The 9,056-nt window shown below is 40.5% G+C and overlaps 1 long non-coding RNA gene across 1 annotated transcript; it reads left to right on the forward strand.

Moving 5' to 3' along the window:
• The first annotated feature begins 95 nt into the window (after positions 1 to 95).
• On the forward strand, positions 96 to 8,463 carry LOC308385734. Its single transcript, XR_013969617.1, has 3 exons — positions 96 to 571; positions 6,488 to 6,583; positions 6,899 to 8,463. It is a non-coding gene; the product is annotated as an uncharacterized lncRNA (long non-coding RNA).
• Positions 8,464 to 9,056: the final 593 nt, after the last annotated feature.

The raw sequence follows: 9,056 nt of genomic DNA on the forward strand, positions 1-9,056 counted from the left end.
ACCAAGGAGCTCATCTTGGGTTACAGGAGAGCAGCAGTAGCAGAGGTGGAGAGTCAGCTGCTTCAGATTCCTAGGCATCAACATCAGCGAGGGTGTCGTGCCATATTAAACCATTATACACCTCATTAGTAAAATAAAAAATGTGTTTAAATTGCATGAATTAATATTTATTAACGTCTCTTTGTGAGTCATACTGTGATAATGACTGCCACAAACAGAGCGTCCTCCTGTAACCATGGTTACGGGAGTTTGTTGCAAGAAGTGTTGTGAATCTCGCTGAGACAGGGAACCACTGAGAGCCTCAGATGAACCAGTCAGTCAGGTCGCTGTCTCCACTTCTCCTCCTCCTCCTTCGTCCCCTTTGTTTTTTAAGTACCTGTTAGGATTCTTTAGCTAGTTAGCATCACATTAGCTAGTTAGCATCACATTAGCAAACTGCTTCGGAGCACAGCTGCCGGAGTCGCGGGTTTTGTTGAATCAGGCGTTGGACCTGCTGGAGGAATGCTCTGCGATGATGGTGGAAAACAGCCGCCATTCAACCCATTTGAGAGCTTCAAAGAACTGGCTGCAGGTATGATTGAAAGTTTGACAACACCGACGTTGATGCGTCTGTGATTTATTAGTGATCGCTCACGTGTGCACGTGCATGTAGGTGAACGCTCGCGGCATGACGTCACACAGCTCAGTTCCTTTCTGCTTTGATGTCACAGTACGTGCCTTTGATCTTGCAGCACGTGACCTCCACTCGAGTCTATAAATAGGGGTGAAACAGCGGGACCTGAATCTTGCATTTTGCATTTTAGTTGTCGTGCGTTAAATGTACAGACCGCGATCTTCCCTTTCTGAAAGCTTTCTGAAAACGGATTTCCAAAGTAATTGTAGCGAAATTAGGTCATTGACAATGTCTGTATCCAGTGTTAGAACCCCTACCCGCATTAATTCAGAGCCTTTTTCACCTGCTATCAGCGGGTGTTTCGATAGGCTCTCTGGATTACAGTGGCGCTTGATAGAAAATGGGATCTGGGACTCTGATGTCCAAGTAGCACTGGCTGATATGATTACTGATGTCATTCAGTCAGTTAGTGCAAGCACCATAAAAACGTTACTTCTAGGAGGTCAGGACCAATTAAATGATGCATCCCAGACATACCTTAGGATAGCCGTGACAAAAATAAGCCCCGTATTGGGAGACTCTCTCTCAACCAGCTTTGCTGCTGCTCTTCATGTCACCCATGAGGAGTGTGAAAGCGCTGTGGCGCTGACACAGATGATTGAGGAGGAGATCTCAAATAAAGTCAACTCGGGTTGGGTTCTAGTCCCAGAAAACCCGGATTCTATTTATGTCACCAGAAAAATAACAAACATAAAAAACCTCAGATGCATGGTTTCTCATGCTTTCTCATGTCTGAAGAAATATAAAGGTAAGCTGAGCGGCCTGTGCATGAGGGGGGCTTTACCCACTTCCTTTAGTTCAAGTGATGAGAGTCTTGAATCCAAGCTCTCTGAGATGGGAACAATTAAAGAAATAAGTATGGCTCTCATGAGGTGGAGTACAGACAGAGAGATAAGTAAAGATGACCAGGACTGTCACATAGAACTGCAACCTGTGGAGGAAAAAGAAAGTGATGAGTTTGCAGAAGCTGAGGAGAAAGCTCAAAGTGATGTTGAAACAATCCTCAACAATCTGAATTATTTACATGATGAAGATCATGCAGATAAAGCTGCAGTTGACATTGTAAATGTGTTAATTGCAAACATTCAGTATCCTGATGCAGAAGATATCACATTAAGTGAGAAGTGTAGCTCACCCAAGCCTGCTTTTGACGTGGACCTGGTGATCAAAAAGGTGAAAGACTTTTTTGCATCATGCGCCCTAATTATAAAACCAGATGAAGTAAAACAACACTTCTTCAGGTTTGCTAAAATAGAATTTGAAAAAATGAACAGTGAACTGAAAGATCATTTGAAGAAAAGCAAAGGATTTTTGACCTTTCAGAGACAACAGGCAACCTCCCCTGAGAGTGAAAGAGCTGACTCCAGGAAAAGCGAACACATGAATCCCTCAGAAGTTCCCAGAAAATCACCAACCTTAGAAACCACAGTTAAAAGTTCTTCTCCGCTCAACTTCAGTCAATTTATGCCACTTATGAATAGGCTGTTTAGTAAATTAACCCAGGCAGGAAACCTTGACCTGACAAGTAAGGAGATGTTTTCAAGGGAGTTGACAGAAAATGTGTACGACCATGTCGAGTCAACATATCCAGCCCCCACGATGCAAATGGGTAAAAGTCTCTCAGAGTCTGACTTCTCTAAGACTTCACAGGGTAACTGTAATGTACCCTCTGCTCCTGAGGTGCCATATGTGCTCGTAGAAGATTCAGTGGAAAGGTTCTTACAAAACCTTCTTTTCTGGTTGGAGAATGAAACTTTAACCCAAACTATTATAAATGACAAAATTTCTGGTGCCGTGGAAGATATAGTAAGAGTGCTGACCCCATCAAAGGAAGAAGTTATGATTGGAGCAGATGCTGGTGAAACAAGCGACAGACTGTTTACATCACAGTCAAGTCCAGTTACTGATCTCACCAATCAGCCAGTTTGTGTGAGTGCAGAAGACCCGGACCTGGTTTCAAATACAAGCAGTGATCAGGCATCAGTCTCTGACACTGACCCCACAGAGGGTCAAAGTCAGCCAGCAACCTCTGAAAACCCAGAGGAAGAGCTGTCAGAAACATCAGTGTCAATTCACGCTAAGCTCATTGCCAATCAATTTAGTACTCTTCTAGCCACAAGAATCGCACAAAATTTGCACAAAAATACCAGAAATCTTCTGGATCCAAAGAAATTAGACTTGGCTATCAACCATCTGACAGATTTGGTACTTTCTGAAGTGAGATGCACAGAAAACCTGGAAATTCTTAAAATTAACAGGGTTGAATTAGTCAAGGCCACAGCTGAAGGTCTTATCAAGGAGTTTGGATCTGCAGACAAGTTCTTCGATGTAATGTTGTCAGAAGATTCATCTTTTGACGACACTATTCTGAAGCACCTAGCAATGAATATTGGTGATCAGGCATTAGTGTCTCACTCTGAACCCACAGAGGGTCAAAGTCAGCCAGCAGCCTCTGAAAACCCAGAGGAAGAGCTGTCAGAAACATCAGTGTCAATTCATGCTAAGCTCATTGCCAATCAATTTAGTACTCTTCTAGCCACAAGAATCGCACAAAATTTGCAAAAAAATACCAGAAATCTTCTGGATCCAGAAAAATTAGAGTTAGTTATCAACCATCTGACAGATTTGGTACTTTCTGAAATGAGATGCACCGAATCCCTGGAAATTCTTAAAATGAACAGGGTTGAATTAGTCAAGGCCACAGCTGAAGGTCTTATCAAGGAGTTTGGATCTGCAGACAAGCTCTTCGATGTAATGTTGTCAGAAGATTCATCTTTTGACGACACTATTCTGAAGCACCTAGCAATGAATATTGGTGATCAGGCATTAGTGTCTCACTCTGAACCCACAGAGGGTCAAAGTCAGCCAGCAACCTCTGAAAACCCAGAGGAAGAGCTGTCAGAAACATCAGTGTCAATTCATGCTAAACTTGTTGCCAATCAATTTAGTACTCTTCTAGCCACAAGAATCGCACAAAATTTGCACAAAAATACCAGAAATCTTCTGGATCCAAAAAAATTAGACTTGGCTATAAACCATCTGATAGATTTGGTACTTTCTGAAGTGAGATGCACCGAATCCCTGGAAATTCTTAAAATGAACAGGGTTGAATTAGTCAAGGCCACAGCTGAAGGTCTTATCAAGGAGTTTGGATCTGCAGACAAGTTCTTCGATGTAATATCAGAAGATTCATCTTTTGACGACACTATTCTGAAGCACCTAGCAATGAATATTGGTGATCAGGCATTAGTGTCTCACTCTGAACCCACAGAGGGTCAAAGTCAGCCAGCAACCTCTGAAAACCCAGAGGAAGAGCTGTCAGAAACATCAGTGTCAATTCATGCTAAGCTCATTGCCAATCAATTTAGTACTCTTCTAGCCACAAGAATCGCACAAAATTTGCAAAAAAATACCAGAAATCTTCTGGACCCAGAAAAATTAGAGTTAGTTATCAACCATCTGACAGATTTGGTACTTTCTGAAATGAGATGCACCGAATCCCTGGAAATTCTTAAAATGAACAGGGTTGAATTAGTCAAGGCCACAGCTGAAGGTCTTATCAAGGAGTTTGGATCTGCAGACAAGTTCTTCGATGTAATGTTGTCAGAAGATTCATCTTTTGACGACACTATTCTGAAGCACCTAGCAATGAATATTGGTGATCAGGCATTAGTGTCTCACTCTGGACCCACAGAGGGTCAAAGTCAGCCAGCAACCTCTGAAAACCCAGAGGAAGAACTGTCAGAAACATCAGTGTCACCTGATGATTGGCTAATTTCAAATCAATTTAGCGTTTCTCTGGTCATGAGAATAAAACACAAATTGCACAAAAATGCCAGAAATCTTCTGGATCGAGGAAAAATAGACTTAGTTGTCAACCATCTGACAGATTTGGTACTTTCTGAAGATAGATGCACCGAATACCTAAAAATTCTTAATAATAACATGAATAAATTAGTCAAGGCCACAGCTAAAGGCCTTATCGAGGAGTTTGGATCTGCAGACAAGTTCTTCAATGTAATGATATCAGAAGATTCATCTTTTGACGACACTATTCTGATGCACATAGCAATGAATCTCGGTGGCTTCGTGAATCCTCCAAAGAAATCCAAACTTGCCAGGTTTTTTTCAGCAGTGTTAAAAGCTTTGAAGAAGCCGTTCAGCTGCTGCTTTAAAGGCAGTACTGATGACTAAATTGTCATCTTGATTTTTTTCAAATACCTCTTTTAAAATCTTAAAGCAGTCTGGCCTCAGAGTTAACATCTGAGGTATATTTTATTTTAAAACTATTTCATTCGACTTTAATTAGACTGAGAAATATTCTTCATCGTGTCTCCTCGTATTATCGTTACCATCACCCCCCACCGGCCGAGGCAGATGGCCGTCCCTTCTGAGCCTGGTTCTGCCGGAGGTTTCTGCCTGTTACAGGTAGTTTTTCCTCCCCACTGTCGCCAAGTGCTTGCTCATAAGGGATTATTAATATTTGGGGTTTTCTTGCTGCTACTGTAGGGTCTCTATCTTACAGTATAAAGCAACTTGAGGAGACGGTTGTGAGTCGATGCTATATTACAAATATTAAATTCAGCTGAATCTTAAAAACATGTAATATAGCATCACATCACCATCAAATCAAGAACTGAAAAATAAAACAAAATAAAAAACCAAACCTACATTGAAAACTGTTTGTGATTTGTCTTGTGCTTTCAAAATATATTGTCAAATATGAAAAGCTGCATTTGTATGCTCTGGTCATTAGTGCTGGTATTTTAATGTAAGCAAACACAAGGAACATACACCGATGTGTAAGTGCTACAGATCAGCGGTCCCCAACCCCCGGGCCTCGGACCAGTACCGGTCCGTGAGTCGTTTGGTACCGGGCCGCGAGAGTAGAGTCTCAGATGTGAAATGTATGGTTTTCAAGGTTTTTATCGGTTTTCAGCGTTATTTTGTTATCGTTTTGGTCGTTAACTCGGTTTTCCTGGGTCTTTTCACATGTGTTATGAATAAATCTTCTTTTTTTCGGTACCGGTACTAGTTTTATTTTGTTGTATTTATCCGTGACACCTTAAAGGCCGGTCCGTGAAAATATTGTCGGGCATAAACCGGTCCGTGGCGCAAAAAAGGTTGGAGACCGCTGCTACAGATGAAGATGCAAAGAAACCATGAAATAATTAATGAAATAGTGAAGTTTATGAATAAAATAAACAACTGTAGCACCGTCTCAGTCTCGTCGAATCGCCCCTCTGCTTCTTCCATTCTAGCATCAACTCTTCTTAACCCTCGTCTAATATGTGCATATTGTTTGTTGTTGTGTTTCCTAAAGTCACGAAGCTCTTTCGGGATGTTCAGGAGGCTGGGCTCGTCTGCATCCATGCCCTCTGTGGCTAACCTTAGCTCGGGAGAGTAGCTCCTATCCACATGGCTTTTCTCTGTCTGCTCTTCTGTCTGAGTTGTGCCTCTCAAACTTCTTGTGACTATCCCCGTTTCCATATTTAAAAGCAATCTCACCTATTGTCAGAAAGATTACCGTATCTTATTATAAGAGAAATTTCTCCCACTTCCTGGTGTCTGGAGTCTCTAAAGTAAGCAAATGTGGTAAAGGGTGTGGGTGATTCTGGGATTGATGCAGGAGGGCGACAGAAATAAAAAGTAAAATATTAAATTTTTGCTGTTATTGACTTTGCTTTACAATATCAAACACTGAGCCAGATGCACAATAGTCATGTACATCACACGTAAACACATGAATGTAAAAAACACAGAGGTTAGGCCATCAAAGTGTGTGTAAAAGAAGTGTTTATGTCTGTCTTGCAGTTTCTGTTCCTGTCCGAGGTTTGCAGTGGAGAGCTCAGACCACACAGGACCGCCTCACCCTCAGAACATCTCCACCACCCTGTCCACTGTTAAGAGGTCAGACTCTTAATTTGTCTGTTAAACCGATGCGGTTTCTCTTTCAGTCAGACCTCCAGGGCTCAAGCTCTCGCTCCCAGCTAATTGCAGACTCGTATGGCTCTGGCTGACTTCTGATCTCCTCTGGGGAAAAAGGGGAGCTTAATTTCTTCTTCTGTCTTTCTCTTTCTAATTGTGCATGTTTATTTAATAATAAACATACAACATACAATAAACAAAGAGGGATCAAATTTAAATCTCACTGACTAGGAAGCACACAGTGTTTGACGTTTTATATTAACTTTAATCTGAAATAATTTTTGCATTTTTTTCAAGTCCCCAGTGTTTCCTGATCCTTGGAGCACTCCTGGTTATCTGCTATGGTGGAGGTGGCCAATGTCTGGAGACAAATCGTTGTTCTGGGGAGCTGCTTTCCTCCAGTTACTTTACATCAGAATAGAAAGCATGAGAACGACCCTGATGGAAAACAGAAACAGCATCCAGGAAGTGAAATAAAGATTAAGCAGCCAAATTCTAGCTCTGGTTCGATGCTTACATTTGGAGGACTCTCGACCACAAACTGAGAGAAACTCTGTGAAGATGCAGAAGCACATCACGTTTTGCAAACAAGCATACTATTTTTATAGTTAAATAAACTTATAGTTTATTAGAGTTGAGTTCCTACTCACAGACAACTGAAACATTCACATTTGGAAAGCTGACTGAATACATTTTTATTTGATTAATCTAAAGTTGTTCTTCTGTGTCTGAAAACACCCACTCCCACTTACTCAACCTGTGTTGTCGTCTGCTGCTGTGGCCTACAGTAGCAGAAGACAACACTGCAACTGTAACGAAACTGATTACAGCATTATTTTTAAAACCTTCAGTGAATTCAACGTTCTTCAAGATTTTTCAAGCATCCACAGAAACTTTGATCGTGTGCTAAAAATGCTAGTAAAGCTGACATCCATCACGAACAACCCACATCATCCTCTGCATGAGTCTGTGAGCTGAGCAGATCCTTGTCAGAGACCAAAACAGCCTCACTGCAGGAAGGAGCGCTTTCACAGATCATTGATCCCAACAGCAGTTAGACTCTATAACTCCTCAATCACGCTGTCATGAGTCACTGGACATTTACCTGGTGTGCAGGTATATGTGTATGTATATGTATACATGTGTATATTTAGTGTGTAGATGTGTGTGCAAGTACATGTCTATACTTATAGATACTTTTAGATATCTATTGCTTAAATAGTAATAGTAATGTAAGAATAATTAAATGTATTTCTTGCATTTCCACAACACTCTATCCATAGTCACATACTGTGTATGCTACTGTTGTATATAGTGTATTATCTTATTTATTTTGTAGTTGTTTATATTTTATTTGGATTTTTGGATTTTCTTCTGCTATCTCTACCTGAGCTGAGGTAACACACAAATTTTCCTGCCGTCGATCAATAAAGTCTAATCTTCTCATTGAATGCATTTCTGATGGAGATGAGACGTCATGCAGGACAGAGGTGAGGGGCGTGACATCACGGTGCCGTGACAACAACCTGGTGCTTAACATCAACAAAACCAAGGAGCTCATCGTGGGTTACAGGAGAGCAGCAGTAGCAGAGGTGGAGAGTCAGCTGCTTCAGATTCCTAGGCATCAACATCAGCGAGGGTGTCGTGCCATATTAAACCATTATATACGGTGGCCCCTAGAGACAAAGCACGTACAAACTCCAAAACACTTACAAAATCCAAAACACGTGCAAAATCCAAAACACATGCAAAATAAAAAACACATGCAAAAGACAAAACACGTACAAAATACAAAAAACATACAAAATCCAAAACACGTACAAAATACAAAACACGTGCAAACTCCAAAGCACTTACAAAATCCAAAACACGTGCAAACTCCAAAACACTTACAAAATAAAAAACACATGCAAAAGACAAAACACGTACAAAATCCAAAACACATGCAAACTCCAAAACACGTACAAAATACAAAACACATGCAAAATACAAAACACGTACAAAATACAAAACACGTACAATATACAAAACACGTGCAAAATACAAAACACGTGCAAACTCCAAAACACTTACAAAATACAAAACACGTACAAAATACAAAACACGTGCAAAATACAAAACACGTACAAAATACAAAACGCGTGCAAACTCCAAAACACTTACAAAATACAAAACACGTGCAAAATACAAAATACGTACAAAATACAAAACACGTGCAAAATACAAAACACGTACAAAATACAAAACACGTGCAAAATCCAAAACACATGCAAACTCCAAAACACGTACAAAATACAAAACACATGCAAAATACAAAACACGTACAAAATACAAAACACGTACAATATACAAAACACGTGCAAAATACAAAACACGTGCAAACTCCAAAACACTTACAAAATACAAAACACGTACAAAATACAAAACACGTGCAAAATACAAAACACGTACAAAA

This window comes from Rhamphochromis sp. 'chilingali' (genome assembly GCF_963969265.1).
Source record: "Rhamphochromis sp. 'chilingali' genome assembly, chromosome: 18".
NCBI classification, from domain to species: domain Eukaryota; kingdom Metazoa; phylum Chordata; class Actinopteri; order Cichliformes; family Cichlidae; genus Rhamphochromis; species Rhamphochromis sp. 'chilingali'.